The 19,619-nt window shown below is 40.6% G+C and overlaps 1 protein-coding gene across 2 annotated transcripts in view; it reads left to right on the forward strand.

Annotated features, from left to right (window-relative positions):
- Window positions 1-6,741: 6,741 nt before the first annotated feature.
- The window catches only part of pak1 (p21 protein (Cdc42/Rac)-activated kinase 1), an 84,480-nt gene continuing 71,602 nt past the window's right edge, over window positions 6,742-19,619 (forward strand). Inside the window, exon 1 of one of the 2 annotated variants that reach the window (XM_033631372.2) lies at window positions 6,742-6,898. The gene's annotated coding sequence lies outside the window, so the exon portion shown is untranslated. The remainder of the gene's footprint in view (window positions 6,899-19,619) is intronic. The other variant, XM_078166899.1, reaches the window with a different exon arrangement.

The raw sequence follows: 19,619 nt of genomic DNA on the forward strand, positions 1-19,619 counted from the left end.
ACAAGAGCTCACATCTTCCTCTATGAGCAGGCCGTTGAGCCCAAGAATCCCACTCAGAACTGGTTTCACATTTTCAGAGGTCGATATTTGACAGGTTAATTATTTTCTCTGTTTCTAACAAGTGTGATATTAAGGTTATAAGAGTAGTATTATATCTGGCTGCTCATCTTTTTTTTTGTTGTTGTTGTTCCTTATTCAGCTCAGGATTTTAAATTCTGACCTGTTGGTTTGTGTTTGTCATAAAACATGTCTTGAAAACTGTAACTTTCTTTAATCTTTTTTTATTTCAACACACATTATGCATCTAAATCAGGTGTGAATGCCAGATCAATCATTTACATGCATGTTGGACACAACAAAGTAAAGAGTTAAAAAGGTGAATTTTGAATGAGCAAATCTTCCACATGTACAGTGACACGGTACAGTCCTCTGCTGTTGGATTATGAATCTGACAGCATAATAAACTGACACACTTTGTTGCTGTAGACACACACAGGACAAAACATGCAGGGTACAGTGAACAGATAACACTCTGAAGTAATTTGTACCATTTTACACAACAGAAACATCCAGATATTTGAAAGTCAGTGTGGTTTAACATCATGACAGACTGAATGAAGAACAGATTTGCTTAAAAAGTCAAAACAAAAACAGATTGCATCGTACCCTGCCTGTCTGTGTGTGTCTGTGCTGTTCTGTTCACATCAACCTCAGTCTGTTGGCTGAGATGAAATGACAAATAAAATACCTTTTGGTTTTTCATTCATGTATATATAGTCAGTGTTTTCTTCTCTCACTGGAAATGAATTCAAAACTTGGTTTAGGTGCAGATCAGGTTGTGGTTCTGCTCTCTGAGAACAGCACATAGCTTAGAAGATGATAAAAAAGTTAAGAGATAGCCAACTTCAGTTTGTCAGTGAAAACCTAACGAAGCAGAGGGAAACACTGATGCAGATATTTCTCAGTCTGAAATCATTCAATCATTTAGCCACTAACATAAATAAAACGCAGTTTTATTCTTCGACATGTTACATCTTGTACACCAAAACCACACAGCAGTATGCAGTAATATGGAGTATAATTCATGTTCATTGTAGGAATGTTTGTGAAGTCATTATTACTGTTAATGATGATGATGTCCATGGTAGCAATGAACTGAAACTTTATGCAACTTTTTCTTTGCACTAGGGAGGCTGGCCTGTTGCAGAGTTGAGGCCTGATGGTCAGTGGTGTTGGGGATCCAGCAGAGGGACGTCAGATCCAGAAAAGTTAAGAGTTATCTCATTAGGTGGAAGAAAGTTTTAACTCTTTCAAGAGCTGTTGTTTCTCATGCTCTACACAGTTGGTGCAAAGCCAGACTGTCTTCCCCCACAAAAATGGCCATATAGATTGTTGGTACAAGCAGCTTATTACAACCTATATTTACGTTTATTGTTAGGTGGCGACCTCTAGTGCCATAGGAATTATGACAGTCGCAAATGAGGAAGTCAGGTGACAGTATAAAGCGATAAAGTGTGCGTAGGGAGCAAGCACCCAAGAACAGTGCTAGGCTTTGAAGCCAGTTTCATTGTGGTGAAACGTGAAATTACAACTGCCAGGTCCAAGTGGTACAGTGGGGCCAAAAAAGACTTTTTCCCATAGCCCAAAGCCTGACCTGTTTCACTCTCAGGATTTGATCCATTTGGTTCAGTGACATTTGTAAAGTGTAGAAGAGCCACACAGAGCTGGATACAGCGTTGGAGGCAGAACCCCAATCATTCTAATTGAAGTTGCATTCAGCTGCCATGTATAAAATTAGATGATCCACACTGCTTCCGCATCATCATCATCATCATCATCATCACTAGAGACTTCTGCCAACCAAACTGGCTACTTCTGGTTAAGCACTTTGCTAACTTGAATTGGAATAGTATGATTCAATCATGCTGCTCTTCTAGACTTTCCAAATGTTATCGGACTGACTAGATCACATTCTGATAATAAAATCGGTCATTTAGCGGTGTTAGGCTAGTGCCATTTACCAACAGGCCAGTGCAGGAATGAGTCCTAAAATCCAGAAACGAGTTCGCATTTTAGCGCTCTCGGTTCCCTCGTCTCAGAGTCAGTGGGGCTTTTGAATGAGTTTTTGGTTAGATGCCTGAAATAAGGTGTGTGGTTAACACAGGCTCAAAACACTTTCATGTTTCACTGTACAACGTAAAATATGTCAGTAAATACCCAACGCAAAAATTTTGAAGCTATTACATGTCTAAAAAAAGGTGCTAACAAGTGGCTAGATGAGACTACAGAGTGTCATCACCCTGAACACAACTTTAAGGTCTCATTGTGGTGGCGACTTTAGTAATGTGACTGAAGTGTAGTGTGTTTATGACCTAACGTTAGCTTTTTACTTCGCCTGACTTGCATTTAGCCTTCAAAAATCATAAGTAGTGTTCTTTTGTGAAGATATTATTGAACAAAACGTCTAAGTATCATAAACGTTTGTTTGGCACAAAGCTAATTTTCTGCAATATTTGAAAAACCAATGGAAAATCCCACTGGCTTTTTGACAAGGGAACCAGGGCGACACTTACTTCTGCTTCGGCCTACAAAAACAAATGTTATCCCTGCAGCACTGTGTGGGTTTACAAGGCATCAAGTTTGGGCTAGTGCTGAAACAGTCAATTGATCAGTTGGCTAATTCATAGAAAATTGATAGACAATTTTGTTTTATTCATTGTTGAAGTCATTTTCTTACAAAAACTCCACAAACATTCACTGGTTTCAGCCTTTCAGATGTAAAGATTTGCTGTTTTTTTCCTCTGTTTTATGATATAAACTGAATATCTTTTGGTTATGGACAGTTGGTATGACAAAACATGACAATAGAAGTCATCACTTTGACCTCCATGGAAGTTGTGATGGGGATTTTTTATTGTTTTATAATGTTTTATAGATCAAACGATGAATCCAGAAAATAATCACCAGATTCATCTATGATGAAAACACTTCTGAGCTGCAACCCTTGTTCATGTGTTATGTTGAACTTTAAGTACTATAAAGAGCAGGTTTACACTCTCTCACTCACTCACACACACACACACACACACACACACACACTGCCTGGAAAATGTAATATACAAGATGTTTTTAAATAGGGCTCAGATGATGGTAAAGGCAATCAGCATTACATTCTCAAGTATGTGTTTGCATGTTTTTGAGGAAAATCAGGGCTGATAAATGCAATCATACCTGCATCTCAGACACTGGAGGTGGATGATGACATTCTGTGGAGTCACTAACTAAGTCACCAACAGTGAGTGAGAGGCTCATTATGTAGATACATGGATCTTTTATTGGAGGGTTATTATCTATAAATGCTCCAGTTTTCTTTCAAAATAATCCACATACATTTTCACTTTTGACATCAACTTTCACCTGACATCTGCAGACACCAAACACTCGTGCTTCCAGCAGAGAGAAACCAACAGAATTATTTCTAAACCAGTTATAATCCAGCCCTGATGAGTGAATGCTTGCTGCCAAGGTTTCTCTCCTCCCAGGACTCCAGAGCACCACTGTCTGTCTGCCCTCAGCCTGTCTGTTTCTCTGTATGCCGGCCTACAGCACAGCAACTTAATGATGTACAAATGTAATTTGCTCAGAAGTATTTTCTGTAAAAGCATAAGTTTATCTGTGGTGACACAAGAGGAAACTGTCCCTTGTCTTTGTTATGTTTAACTTTTTTGAGTCTATGCTGAAATGAGATTGTTGATAAGCCGGGATTGAAAATGGTCCGCAGCTCCTCCAAACAAACACAACAGGACAAAGAGGTTGCATGAATGACATAGTCTATTATGGTACTGCTGTGCATGTCTTCAAGTCCCATCCCTCCACTATGCAAACACTGTAACATACCGGGGCAACACAAACTACCAACATGAGAAAGGGGTGAATGAATGAACCAATAATGTATAAAATGATCAGAATTAACTGCTAATCATTTGCTCTGTACAGTCATTTTCTTTGAATTGATAAATACAGATTGTGATATTGAAAGATAATGGTTGTTTGTGTCTTTTGTCAAGCAGATAAGTGACATCTAGGGTCTGGAGGGGGGCAAGTTAACGTCACGTTTATTTGTACTGCCTAATATCACATGCCATGTTTAAACATTCATCACCCAGCCCAGAACAAACAAAAAAATCCCCTATTATATTCTTTACTATACTCATAGTAAGGCCTGCTGGAGGAGCTATGAGTGAGGATGAAGAGGTGTTGTCTTATCGGCACATATAAAAGAGGCATGACACACAGACAAATGATGCAGCTGTGCCACACGTTATATTCATTGACTGCAGCTCAGAAAGCTGCTGCTGCGGCGTGACGACAAGTGAGGGTGTGTCAAAGAGACAAAATAGCAGCACTTGATTAGTACCATTTTAGAAAAATAACCTGTTATGTTTGGACCTTAATCGCAGCACAAATAACACGTTAACACTGACATCCATACTATAAATCAATGATTTGGTTAGTTAACACACATGAAATAAAGTAAAATATTAACTTGTTAAATAGATTGCATCTGGCATCAAAATACAATCAGCATGTTATATTTTTTCCACCTGACAAAACATATCATCCTGTTTTGATGATTTTATATATGGCACAATTTTACTGGCTAATCCAACAATTGGCACAAAATCTCCTGCATTTATGTTATTAATTGCAGTTGCGGATTACTTGATTACTTAATTAACTGTCCAACAGATCTGAGATCGTTAGTGCTGCAATCTTTTTCCTTTGTCCAAGTGGCAAAGAGATCATGGCCATCATGTGCAGTGTGTTTGGGCTGTTTTGACTTGCAGGTGATCCGACTTAATTCTGACTCAAAATATACTTTTTAAGTTCATTATTCTGTGTTTACTAAACACGAACACAATGAGACACATTACCTTTAGCACATTACTGACAGTGAGCACATCTTAGTGTCTGAGGAGTCCTCTGGCCTTCCTCTAACTTCTCTCAGAATTAGGAGCAACTTTTAGCACTTAAGTGCTTTGTGTATTAATTTCAGATTACAAATTTAAAGTAAGGACTTTGATGCAGGTTATTTTTAGTTTATTTCTCCTAACTATTCCACCGAGTAGCTACTTTTAGTAGGAGGATGTTTTGTGAGTACAGCTCCAGGTCTACAGCAGGTTTAAAGGACACGCAGGACAAGACTGATGGAGGTTAGTTGTTTTTTTTTTTCATGAGTCAACAACAGTGACCCAGAGACACTTTGCAGGATATTTTCCTGAAACCATCAACAGTTACTGAGCTTAATCAGATCAAACTGAACTTTATCAGCTTCACAAAACAAATGTTTGAAGCCATTTTTAGAGCTCTTTGGACATTTCAGTGTAGTTATGCCCTGAATTATATTGTCAGTTTGTACCTCACCTCTGTGTTTGGATATCATTTTAAATAGTTTGTGTCAGTTTTTAAAGCTGACCTGCTGTCAGTTGAAGCAGCAGTGTCTTTTTTTACCAGTAGATGGCAGTAAGAGTTTTATAATGTCTGTGACTGGCGCTGTAAATCTCGCTAACCCATAGACTGTGCTAACCCAGTCTGAATGTAAAACAGGCATAATAGCAGACAGCTATAAGGCTTCTATTCATTTAAGACTTTCAGTGGACTTAATAATCTTCTTGAATAAGTGTGTAACATTTTTATATTATTTTGTCTAGTTTGTACATTTAGATACCAATACAAGGAGTTAATCTAATTAAAAAATAGTCTTCCCTTTTGATGCACCTCCACTGCATAATTAACCGTGCACACTGTATGAAAAAAAAAGATGGCCGAGGTCGAGACTACGACTGCAAGTAAAAAATATTTTCTTTGTTGATTAATCTGTCGATTTTTTTTCTCCATTTATCCTTTAGTTATTTGGTCTATAAAATGTCAGAAAATGTTTTAGAAAAATGTGGATCAGTGTTTCCCAGTTTTCTTAGTTCCCTCTGAAAATGTATAGAAATATATCAACACTACAGAAAATACAGACATCTAGAATATATGCATATATATATATGTGTGTGTGTGTGTGTGTGTGTGTGTGTGTGTGTGTGAGTATATATAGCCAGACAGAGTATATACTATGGCCTTTAAAATAATTGAAGAATATTTTGAGTCTTTTATTATATTATGGCTTATAGTTCTTGTAAAAGTTGATTATTTTGCACTGGGGACGCGGTAAAATCAAGCACATGTACCAAAAAGCTCAGTGACATAAAACTACAAACTAAAAGTATTCCACTGTGCATTATTCTGTGATAATGTGATAAATGAGATGTTTTCACAAATAAGTATTTGACGAATTTTGAAGAAAATATGAGGAAGCTTGTTTTTTTTGTATTGTAACCCTTATCTGTGTCCTCAAAATGTTATCGTGATGCAAAGTGCGCTTGATAAATTATATTCTTTAAAATTCCTTCTTTTTTCTAGTTTTTGATCCCCTGGTAGAGTTACACGTGAATGCAACGCCATTAGCCAAGAGCTTGTATGAAGCTAGAATATCTGGCTTTTACCTGGTGGCTGTGAAAGCACCACCGCTTGCACACTACCGACCCGCCCCAGACTTTGAGCGCACCAGCCAATCGGCTTCTGGGGATTGTGAAATTGACCAATCGCGTGGCCAGAGCGGCGTGTAAAGGGGCGGGTGTTTGCCTGTGCCTAGCTAACAATAGCCTGGGATCGGCAAGTTTACTGTATAAAAAAAAAAAAAAAAAAAAAAAAAAACAGCCAGGAGGCGACACAGTGAAGCGCAGCTGAGCCCAGAGGAGAGCAGAGTTTGCCGAATACATGAGACGGTGTGTCCCGGTGTCGGAAATTACCACTCAACACCCTGGGATATACATTTGCAACCAGACAAGTGGTGAGTGAGCCTTCCGACTTTATTTCTAAACCGCAAATGTAGCCGTTCATCTGCACCCTCAGACAGGCATGGTGCGGTTGTGAATTAGGGGCTCATTTGCCAGTGAATAGGAAGGGGTTAATGGTTACTGTAGGCTGGGACCACACTATTATTCCCTTATTCTGGATCTGCATCCATATATTAACGCCCCAGACCCCGCAGGCCCATCAGCCCGCGCGCACTGACTTGAAGTCAGCCACGACGAGGTTATTACAGCGGGGTGGTGTGGTTATTTTTTTATTACACCGATTTCCTCCCAGTTAACCAGCTGGCTGTGATAACATGGGAGTTCCTGCTGGATAACTGATAACGCGGCAGGGCGGGTGGATGAATGAATAGATGAACGAATGAATAAATGAATGAATGAAATCGACTTTTCCATCTCTGAAATGTACCTCAAAGGATACCTCTGACATGATTCATCAGAAAGTCCATGCCGTGCCCACAGCCTCTCTGCTGTAGCCCGAGAATAGACACAAGCTCTGCTCTCCTCTCACTACAGAACCTTCTCAACTCTGAAATTACTCAGATTTAAAGTTTATTTCTGACCTCTTATCTGCTATAATAGGTAGGCAAGTAATCAAGGTTCCATCTTTTTACGTTTTTAATCCACTCGTAAATTGTCTGCTAAATATTTCTTTTAATCTTCAGGAGTGGACAGAACATTTACTTGAGTATTTTCATGTTGTACCAGGCTACTTAAACGTTTACTCCACTACATTTTAGGAGGAAATATTGTGCTTTGGACTCCACTACATTTGTTGGATAACTTAAATTACTTGTTACCTTGCAGATTGAGATTATTATTACAAAACATGATGATGATGATGTATTAAGATAAAACTGGATAAAACAGCAAACAGTGAAGCTACACAGCAGTATGTTGAGTACTAAGTTATGGACATATTAATGCATCAATAAATCACAATATAATAATGTTATAAACATTATTCTGAAATGAGCCATTCTACATGTTGGGTATATTTACTTGTGATACCTAAAGTATGTTTTGATATTTGTACTTTTACTAAAGTAAAGTTTTGAATGCAGGACTTTTACTTTTAAGAGAGAATGTCTTCAGTGTGGTATTCATTCATCCATCCATTAATTCATTCATTATTTGTAACTGCTTATCCTGTTAAGGATTGTGGGGGGCTGGATCCCACCTGACACTGGGCGAGAGGCGAGGTACACCCTAGACAGGTCCCCGGACTATAAAAGGGCTGAGACATAGATGCTACTTTTACTTTGAAGGAGAGGTGTGTAGAATTTAGTGGCATTTATTGGTGAGGACTGCAGATTGCAACCAACTGAACCTTCTCCTCCCATGTGTCAAACGTGAACTCATGGTTAGAATTCCTTTCAGTGTTCTTTGCTCAGGTTTTTACTGGGAGCCGAATTATCCTCAGAGTTCTCCATCTCTCCAAAACAAAAAGACCAGGTAATTTAAACCATTAGAAACTCAGCAGTTTTTAAAGCAGTTTCACATAAAAAATATATATATTTTTTTCAGCCTAATGATCTGAGTTTTTTTCTGTCCAAAACAAATACAGCTGGGGATTTAAACAGGTTGAAACACTAATAACTGCTATTAACTCTAGTAGCGACATAAAAACAGGAAAGTCCCTTTCTAGAGCCAGTGTTTGGTTTGTCTGTTCTGGGCCACTGTATGGTGGTTCATCATGGCAGTGCAACATGGTGGACAATTCTTATTTTCTAGTAATTATACAAAAGAAAAGAAACATACTTTTTATGTTATATTCCATTTATACCAATATATATCCCCCTAAATCCTACTCACTGGACCTTTAAGTAACAGACCTGAGTACTTCTTCCACCTCTGTCAATATCACTATAATGCCACCAGCATGTCTGCAGTACTCAGTTGCAACTTAGCAGTTGCCTCATTCATCATTATCGCTGTAAACTTGTAGTTTTCTCTGATTCCTGCACAGTAATCTGTCAGAAATGCACTGGGGCTCTCGTTTCCACGTGGCTCAGCAGAAATTTCTGCACCTCTCTTGATCAGTTCAGAGAGTTTGTTCATGGCCCAGTAGATTTTGGGAGATTTTAGTATCTTTGGCGAGTTAGACAGAGAGTGCATCTTATTGATCACAGTCAGGCAGACACGGGTGCTCTGAGTCTTAGTTGGCTTTTTTATCAGCATTAGGGGTAAGCTCCCTTTTCACCGCTGCTTTTAGACTCTTCAAACTCACCCTCGTTTTTGACTCAGCAGGATAAATAAACTAATTTCTCACTCTCTGTAGGTTGGTCTGCGCATACACTGCAGTCCTGCTGAGGCTGACGTTGGGCTGACGTTGCCCTTTGCTCCCTGTTATAAAAAGTTTTCCCTTCATCTGAGTGAGCAGTTTCCTGGATAATGAAAAGCTGTATATGTGGGAAGCTGATTAAAAGTGTTGGTGGTTCACTCCTGGGCTGTTTGTCCCACTGGCAGACAGAAAAAAAGACAATTTTCCTGGAACAGCACTGGACTCAATGTAATATTTTGTGCTTGATGTTTTACTGTTGAATTTCTCACCTGTATGAGGGGAGCTGATAGTGAAGCAGTGGTCAAATAACCAATTTCAAACAGTTAAACACTGTACCTAAGTACTAATTTAAAGCAGTAGGTTAAGTCCACTGCAATTACGCGACAGCTTTAGTTACTTTACAAGTTGAGATTTTTGCATACAAAACATACGAAGAGCTATTATGAGATGATGTTTTGTTATAAATGAAACTACCTCTGTACCAAATAATACTTACAAGTAGAGCTGAAACAACTAGTTGATTAATCGATTGGTTGATTGACAGAGAATTGAAGGGACCCTCGTTGTAGCTGAACATGTCTGGGTCAAAAGTGTTAAAACCTCTGAAAAAGCAAACAAGGGCTTCCTGGTTTGGCTGAGCGGCAGCAGCAGTGGAACCCATGAATTGGGTCATGGTTTAAGGGCAGTGGCGGCACAGCGGTTTCCATGGAGACCTGGGTGTGGCTAAAGGAGTGTTTTATGGCCCCGTGTGAAGCATGATGCCACCCAGTTGTCACTTTGACACCTCAACAGCATGAAGGAGTGGGAGGCAGGTCAGGAGAGGTTAATGACCCATTTGGCTCCTGTAGCTTTGGGCCTGGCTACTTCAGGAGAATGATGACCGTGTATGTGTGTGTGTTTGTGTGTGTGTGTGTGTTCCTTTTGACCAGACTTTGGGGTCCGTCAAAGACTTCGTTTTGACCTGCTGACCCACAGTATGAGCTACTGACTGCCACACACACACACACACACACACACACACACTACTATAGTTCTCAAAGGAACTCTGGAATAAAAAAAAAACTCACGGGGCAACTTGGGGGGAAACCAGAGGATGGACACCATGTTTCTGCAGTGGTAATTGCAGAATAAGGGTCGCTGCTAGCTAGCTCTCACCTGACCAAGGGAGTGCCATGGATGTATAAAGAGAACTGGATGCACTCTTTGAAGCGGGGCCCTGTTCATTCCTATGAAAGTTGCTTAGTGACACATAAAGTCAAAATGGTTCATCTGACACGTATGAAATTACCCGGGATGACTGGCATACCTGTCAAGTTTTGGATTTGAAAATAAGGGAAATTTTCCGGCGCCCAACCGCGAGCCATCCCACCACCCCAACCAAGCTCCAGTATCCTTTACATTTTAAGACAGGTGTACACAGAGGCGGTCCTGGCTAGTTTTACGCCCTGGGCGAATCATCCCATCCCTCAGTCCCTAAAGTGGACCATTACCTGCTACAAAGAGAGAAATGTGAACAGCTCGTTTCTCCTCTGACACGCCACATACCTGTGTGCCGCCACGGCACAGTTGTCCAGGTACTACTGGGCAGTCATGACACCAACGTAAGAGGAAATTACTGGACCTGGAGTCGGACTTCTCTGTCGCCGGTAAGCCATTAACTTGCGCCGCAGAGCACTATGAGCCTCCGCCGTATTCCTGTCTGTGACCCCCCGTTCAACCCACAACCGCCAGGATTTGTCTTTCCTTTCTGCTGCTGGTTGAAACGTGATAATAGGGGCACCCCAGCGCCCACTCCACTAACTTGACGTAGAAATGAGCGGTAGCTTAGAAAACTGGTGAGTTTTTTTTGTTTGTTTTGTGTTTTTTTGGAGGGCGCTCGTTCACCCTCACGTAGATTGCGCCCTGGGCGGTCACCCACATTGCCCATAGCAAAAACCGTCCCTGGGTGTACAGGAAATCTAAAATAACCACTTGTCAACCAGACCCGCTGTCAACACTAACCTCGCGAGAACTGCCACCTGCAGTAACCTGGGTGGCAGTGGCTAGCGACAGAGTTCAGTTTGGAGAGGCAGAGGAATGTTTTTTTGTTGTTGTTGTTGTTGTTTTAAATTATATTATAATACAGGAGATTTACGGGAAAATACTAATACGGGAGGACAGCGGGAAAGAGGGGTAAAATACGGTAGTCTACAGGAGCCTTGACAGCTATGATGGTTGGCACTGCTTCTGCACTGTGCAGCCTACAGAGCAGGTGCACTAGAGACTTCTGCTAGCTGAGACAGCTACTTAAGCACTAGTTAACTTGAATGGGGATGAAATGATTTGATTCTGCAGCTCTTCTAGACTAAACAAATATTAACGAACCGAATGGATCAAATCCAAATAATGAAACTTAATATGAAAGTTATTTAGCGGGGGTTGTGATGCTCAAAAAAATCCATCCCCTGATTTACAGACATGTCTTTCACCATGTAAGTCAATGGAAAAAAGTCTTTTTGGGCCATAGGGCATCATGTGACTGTGTAATTACAGTGTTTGGCCACAACAAAGATTGGCTACAAAACCCTGCGCACTTCCTGGGGGCTCGGGTGGTGTGTGGTGTGTGGAGTGGTAAAGGCCACCGTTAGCTTAGCAGTGAAGACCAGAGGGTTGGCTGTTGCCACCACACATGTTAACGTGACTAGATGGCTGTCTGCAAAGCCAACAGGTAATAAAAGAAAAGACAGTGCATCACAAAACATTAAAATGTCACCATCTCTAAATGGATAGAACTTTGAAATGCAGCCTAAAGCTCACTGAGTCATTAGAGCACCGAGCTTAAAGGAAAGGCCTCATGTATTTTAGTTTGTTAGTTAGTTTGCATTTTTTTCCTTCAAAATTAACCTGTTAGTTATCAGTTCATGAGTGTCTGGCTATTTAAATCAAAATGTAGCCTACTAAAACTGACATCCCGAATATAGTCATTTATTTTTTATTTCAATCTTATAATTCTGCAAATAAGATGGAAAATATGTTGTTCCCATTGCCGTATTGGGCCCATCAATTCAATGGATTCGTTTTTGAAGCCCTAAAAGTGACTTTAAAGGAATAATTAGATATTTTAAGAAATATTCTTATTCAGTTTCTTGCTGACAGTTAGATAACACAATCTGTATCACTCATATGTCTGTATTTAAAGCGACCACCAGCAGACTTAAGGAAATTACTGGGCCACAGTTTGTCATCTGTAGAGGTGCTGGTAGGCAGATAGACAGAGTCAGGCTGGTTGATTATCCCTGTTCTAGTCTTTATGCCAAACTAACTGGCCTCTGACTGATACTTCACATGCATACAGTACAGTCATAACAGTGGTATCAATCTTTTTATCTAGCTGTCAGCAAGAGAGTAAATAAGAGTATTTCCCAAAATGTTTAACTGTTCCTTAAACTGGCAGATTGGTGCAGCGTCAGCAGTCTTGTGGTGAAGATGGAGCAGAGCCTGAGAGCACCTCAGGAGACAGGAGATGAGATTACGTCAAGACATATTTGTTTAGTATTAAATTTATTATTAAAGGATCTCTGTATCATAATTAGCTGCAGATATTAAGTACATCTTATCTCTGGCAGATGCATACAATCAATACTGAACTAAATAACTCATTAGGATAGATATTTTTCTTTGCAATGTAGACACTCACACACACACATACACACACACACACACACACACTCTATCAACAGAAATAGTGATATTGGCTGTGGAGCAGTCAGAAGCCTGCCAGCAGCTGAATAATGGATAGTCTGTCTGCCTGGAAGGCTGCTGGAGCTGGTGAGCATGGCGTCTAGACGAACCGCGACACTACAAAACTACATGCTCTCTCCTCTCCCCTCCTCTCCTCTCCTCTCCTCTCCCCTCCTCTCCTCTCCTCTCCTCTCCTCTCCATGAATCCAGATGAAAGCTGTGATCCTGGATTGATTTCTTTATGTATTTTATCCACTTCATTGATGTGTAGGCAGATGGAAGGAAGGGTGATGGCACATCTCTAAGCTGTTAATAGTATGGTTGAGGACTACAGAGATAGTTTTAATACTGTTGGAGAGAATTGAAGAGAAGAGAGAAGAGAGAATTGAAATATTCAACCCTAATACTAGAATAAATGTTGGCATTGTAAGTTTTTTCAAACCATTGTTAAGTTACATTTCTTTAACTTTCAGTAACACTGTGTTTAATGTGTGGTTATGTTTAGGCACAGAACCCACTTTGATATGGTAAGAAAAAAAAAAAGATCATGTTTTTCTTTAAAATACCAGCTTTTGGTGGCACCAAACTGGCAGGAAACTAAGCACTGTCTCTGTAATAAACAAAAAATGTTTCACAGTCTCCAGGGAGAAAACACAGTGATGGCTCAGTAAAAAAAACAAAAAAAAAACACTTTTCATAGCACTAAGTAGGCAGGAAACCCAGTAATGTCTCTGTGAAAAACAGCCACTTTTTGTGGCATCATCCCAGCAGGAAACGCAGTTTCAGAAGTTTTAGTAAAAAAAAAACAACCATTTTTCATGGCACTATCGCAGCAGAAAATGCAGTACTGTCTAGGTAAAAAACTACCGGTTTTAGTCGCACTGTCCCAGCAAGAAACACAGCGATGTCTTAGTAAAAAAACAACTATTTTTTGTGGCACCGTTCCAGCAGGAAACGTAGCTATGTCTCTGTAAAAAAGGAACTGCTACCGAATTGCCAAAAACTGCAGTCCATTGAATGACCACTTGAGGCTGGATCCAACACAGAATGAAGTCCCGTAGACCCCCATTTTAAAATGCTCAAATTTACAGCAGAAACAATCATGTTTACAGCTTGGTGCAAAAAACGGTTTTGGTCTCTATAGCATGACAACTGTACAGAAGGTGATTTTTTTTTGAATAACTCACCTGTTAACATTTTAGTAATGCCCAAAGTTCCGCATATATAAGGGTGGGCTATTTGAGTGAGAGGCTGTCTGTGATGTGTTACTGCAGTCTGTGAGTCAGATCCATCCCTCACTCCTCTACAGCGCCAGCTTCTTGACCAAATAAGGTCAATTTTGGCTCCAAAATAAAACAAGATGGCAACGACTGAAATTCCAAACTTGAGACTTTAAAACGGCAGTCTACAAACGCAATGGGTGACATCACAGTAGCTACATTCATTATTATAAACAGTCTGTTGTGGAAATACAGCCACGGGTTGCCAAAAACGCCTGCATTTCGTGGCTAAAAAGCAGCTGAAATTATGACTCGTTAAAAAAACAATGGTTTTGTTGCTTGTTGGTCTTGAATAGTGGTCTGCAGATTGGCAGGAGTCCTGCCTAGAAGTCAAGGCACCTAGCACTAATTAGGTATATTCATCGTATCATATTGCTCCAACCTGCCCTTTGTAGCTGCATGATGAGAGCATATTAGGTCTATAGCAGCAGTCAATATAGGTTGGTGGGATCTGAGGTAGCCGCTGGCGTTGCATTTACAGTTACATCAGCTATTTGTAGCAAAGGCTGTCTGTAGGATGAATACTCCTCACCAGTGCAAAATCATTAGAATACAATATTTATACTCAATGAAGCCAATACATTTAACAGTTTTAGAAATCTGTCAGTTACATGTCTGGAAATCTTGACAGCAGATGTGGAACACACAAAGAACCTGAACATGAAAATATCTTTTAGTACGGTTGATAGTCATAAGATGCTCGAGGCCAAATCCCAGTTTCCTTAGAGCTGACACACTTTGTGTGTGTGTGTCTGTGTGTGTGTGTGTGTGTGTGTGTGTGTGCCTAGAGACCATATGGTGAAGGAACCACCCACTCATTTGGACCAGCCACACCTTCCAGTAACACACACTGCTTTGCTTTTATCTGCCCTTTTTCCAGTATCACTCGCACACCTTCAAACACACACGAGCAGCTGAAACTCAGTGTAACATTGCGAGAGAAATAAAGGAATCGTAAATGAAAAGGTGAAAGTAGATCTAAACAGGAAGGTTACACTTCAGTCTTGCAGTCTACTCAGATCAACTCTATGTGTGTGTGTGTGAATATTTTAGTGTTGCAGTATTGCATTCACACCCTGCAGCCTTGCATGTGTGTGTGTGTGTGTGTGTGTGTGTGTGTGTGTGTGTGTGTGTGTGTGTGTGTGTGTGCGTGCGCGCATCATTACATCACTACATACAGTTTTTGTTGGAGAGTGTGAATGTCTGTTGGGAGGCATGAGTGTGTGTTTTCACTACATGGCTGAGGTCACCACGTCTTGACCAAAAGTGTTTGGTCAACACACAAACACTCGCTCAAAGGTGAATGGGTTCATGCTCCGTGTGTGTGTGTGTGTGTGTGTGTGTGTGTGTGTGTGTGCTTGTAAAACAGGCCTTAACCTACATTACTGATATCTCTTTTGGAGCTCAGGAGCGTCATTGACTACAAGACCCATAAGCCTCGGGAACCTTTGGCCAATCCCCGGCTCTTTAACTAGCTTGCAACTACAGGAAATCTCAGTGTGGTACGTTACCTAAGCTCAGGCTCTGGTTAGCTTTGGAGGCCGTAGCAACAGCATCGGAAGCACCTACTGGCTCAAGTGAGGTCTCTGTGGAAAGCTCAGAAGCTCGTCTCAATTTTTAAGGGACCCAATCGGTTGATTGTTTACAAGCACAACAGAGAAATTATGAATATGTGGAGAATTATGAATGTTTGAAACAATGCAAAAGCAATTTGTGAAAATGTATGGATGTAATAATGTGACTGATTTAGGTCATCTTGATTACTGCCAGTGTGTGTGAAGGGCAGTGGAAGCTGTGTAAGATGTGATTCAGTCTGGATAATATGGACCTGTGGATTATGATAATGCTTAAAGGGCCAGTGTGTAAAATGGGTTGAAAACAGTGACATCAGTGGTCAAATTCTAGATTGCAGGGCTCACTCGCTCACCCCTCCCGTCGGGTAAATGACGGTGGCCTCGTAGGGACAAAAAGCCTTACGCACGAGTTTTTCAGGAGTAGGTCTATCTAGCGACGAGGTTTATTTAGAAATCTAAACCATGTTACGATATTGTAATGAATCCCTCACGAGCAGGAGACCAGAGGAGCGTTCGGGAAAAAGGCCCATTTATTTGAGCACTCCAGAAACTCCGGTAACACTCCACTCCGTCCCAAACGCTGACTCTTCTAGCATAACAGACACACTTCATAACTTTACACACATACTCGTTTACCATACTGAGTGGGGACCCCCCTCCCCTCTCTGCTCCACCAATCTCCAGCCCACACACTGACTGACAGCGTAGCCGGTAAACAGAGCTCAGCTGTTTATTTAGCCTAGCGATATCTCCGGACTATAGTAGCTGCAATGGACGACTTTGAACGCGATTTTGAAGAGTTTCTTGTAGCGGACACAGACCCAGAGCCATACCTGTTTGAGCCGGAGCACACAGATGAGGAACTCCATGTGTTGGATGCTGAGCGGGCGAGAAGAGAGGCTGAATGCACAGAATGGGATTCGGTGCTACTGCTGCCATCGTTGGGGAGATATATCATCAGGAGGAAAAGCGCCGCAGAGAGTGCATCACAAGGAGTGAAGTTGCGTCTTCTTTTCCTCGCAGATGACGGTTCGGGTTCATTCTCTCCTGTTGCGTGGTAAGTGTGGTCCATTCGCAAACTTTATAACTAAAAAAACTTTTCACTACTCTCTATCGACGAACTACTAACACTCTGCTGTTTCCTCCTCCTTCTTCCTTCCTTCCGCTGTCTTCGTTGGTTCATTTATACACGCGAAACTCGTTCTCTGGCTGGCTGGATTGTCCGCTCGGTCTGCCGTACATACATGGCGGCGCAAGATGGCGACCTCTCTAAAGCAAGGCCCTTGCTATATATATATATATATATATGTATAAAAGCATAATTATAAGGCTACGAAAACCAAACAAACTTTATTTTATAGCGATTATACACTTGTATAAACATATTAATGGGTAGAATATTCAGATTCAGATTCAGATTGACAATAAACCAGGCCAAATATTACACACTGGCCCTTTAATAGGGGAGTTACAATTGTTTATTTGTTGTTGTTTTTTTTTAGTCTGACAGAAGTATTTGAGCCTGATGTAGTAGTTGTATCTTGAAATGGTCAGCATTAATGGCACCGCTAGCAGCGTAGCTTCCGAACGGTATATCATATGAGCAAGCCCCTTAAACAACAACAAATACAGCAGTTGTTTAAAATATCATAATAATAAAAAATCACCTTAGAAGGACCCGCGGGCAGCCCATCAGATTTCTAACAGTTGTGCATACAGTCTCTTTTCAAACTAAACTTAGAACGTAGATAAAACTGTTTGTTTTTAGGTTCACATCCTCAAGTTTAGATAACTAAAAGACCTAAAAGAAGAACGTTTGTCTCTTATGTAATGCAACATCACATGACATTCATCACGTTCATCATATGCTACAAGCACTAGCATACTTCTTTGTCAGTAAAGCAACAAATATAACAACTGCATTGTTATTAAAATACCAAGGTAGGAGGCAGGAAACAAACAGCAGGCTCTCGGTTGAAAGTCCGGGGTTTGTTGGACCCGTCTTATATTGCTGCTAACTGGTGCCTCTGTGTGTCAGTGTCTGATGCTGAAGGTCACTGACCAGGTGTTGGGATTTGACAAGTTGGGAGTGAGCCCAGGTTGGAATCCCCTTTTGTACTGACAGGTTTTGTTTTGTTTTTTTTGTTGTTGTTTTTTTAAATTGATGTTTACTTTTGCCATCCTTCTCTTGACCTCTTCCTTTTTCTTCTTCCTCTCCATTGTTCCTTACTATCCTCCTCATTTGTCCCTCCTTTCTTTCCTCCTTCTCCTTCCTGCTCTTCATCCCTCTTGCTTCTTTCAACATGTCATTATTTTTTTTTATTCTTCATCCTGTAAATACTAAATCTCGAGAAGGCCTTAAAAGAATTTCTTCACATTTGGCCCAAACTTGGACTCAGTGATGAACTGATTAGATTTTGGTGGTCAAAGGTCAAGGTCACTGTGATCTTGCAACAGTCTAATTCTTGTGGAAGCGATATCTCAAGAAGACCTGAAGGGAGTTTCCTTAAATTTCGTACAAACATCCTCTTGAACTCATAAATGAACCAATTGGAATTTGGTCGTTGAAGATCAAAGGTCACCTTCACTGTGACATCATAATGATCTGCAAAAACACATCTCTGGCCATTATCTAACACCATTACTCAGGAACAGGAGGGGAAACATTAGGTTGGAGACAGAATGACTCAGTGACTGGTGACACTAATCTTGGGAGTCCACCTTGAAACTGTGCTGATTGTATAGACCTTCTGTGCTGCCGGGGGTAAGGTGTGTGTGTGTGTGTGTGAAGCATCCATCTTTTTCACAGACATGGATATAAACTGTAAGTGCAACTTGACTGGATCTCTGAGGCATAAAACCGCAAAGAGGTAATTCTAGTTTCTGCTTAAATCTTTCCTTCCTTTATGGCCCACATGTCAGTATGGCCTCCTTTTCGTCCTCTTCTTCACCTCTTCTTTATCTCTTGTTCACTCCTCTCCTCTAGTCTATCTGACGTAACCAGTGAAGCAACTGTAATACTATTATCTATAAATACCCCTTCATTTCTCTCACTGTCAAACAGAGGAAGCCACTTTCATGTCCATCCGCTAGTAACATGTTCTGCTTTTTATTTCGGCCACAGGGAATCTCTCACTGTCTTTCTCGTCCTCTTGTCCTAACTATTTTAAATCAAAATAAATGAAGGTGGCATATTTCATTTGTATTGCTCATAGGCCTGTCGCTGTGAAGAACTTTTCCTTGTGGTATATGGTATTACCTCCAATTTTGTTTTGTTTTTGCAAATTACTTAATTTATCCTGATTTTAGTGCTTTATAAATACCCTTTATTGTGAGGCTATTTTTAGGTATATTGTTGCTTTCTAAATGACAAAGATGGCACAGTATTAGAACAAAATAAATACCTGTTCATTGTAGAACACAGAAGAGGTACAATAAGAGGCGCAGCGTTTTTCAGCCAAGATGCTTTGGCTGTGTCTGCATGGTATGATACAGAATATCTGTTGAAGTAAAAATGTCAGCATTAGGCAGAGTACCTGCTCTGAAGAGAACACTGAAGTATGTAGGGAGAGAGGATGGACCTGCCGGTAATAAAAAGAAGCAGCTTCATCTGAAAGGATATTTTTTATTGTGCTATATTTTATTTTCTCTGTCACATTTTTTGTAATTTCTCTCCCCACATCTTTCTATGTCACTCACTCTGTATCTTATTTTCTGTCTTGGAGATTGAAGGATTTTGTCAGATTTGTTTCCAGAGTCTCTCTTCCATCTCATCCCTTCCCCAGGGGGATGTTTCATGTTGTGTTCTCACCTCTGATTGACATCACCCTTCTCCCTC

The sequence above is a fragment of the Epinephelus lanceolatus genome, chromosome 4, assembly GCF_041903045.1.
Source record: "Epinephelus lanceolatus isolate andai-2023 chromosome 4, ASM4190304v1, whole genome shotgun sequence".
In the NCBI taxonomy this organism is placed as follows: domain Eukaryota; kingdom Metazoa; phylum Chordata; class Actinopteri; order Perciformes; family Serranidae; genus Epinephelus; species Epinephelus lanceolatus.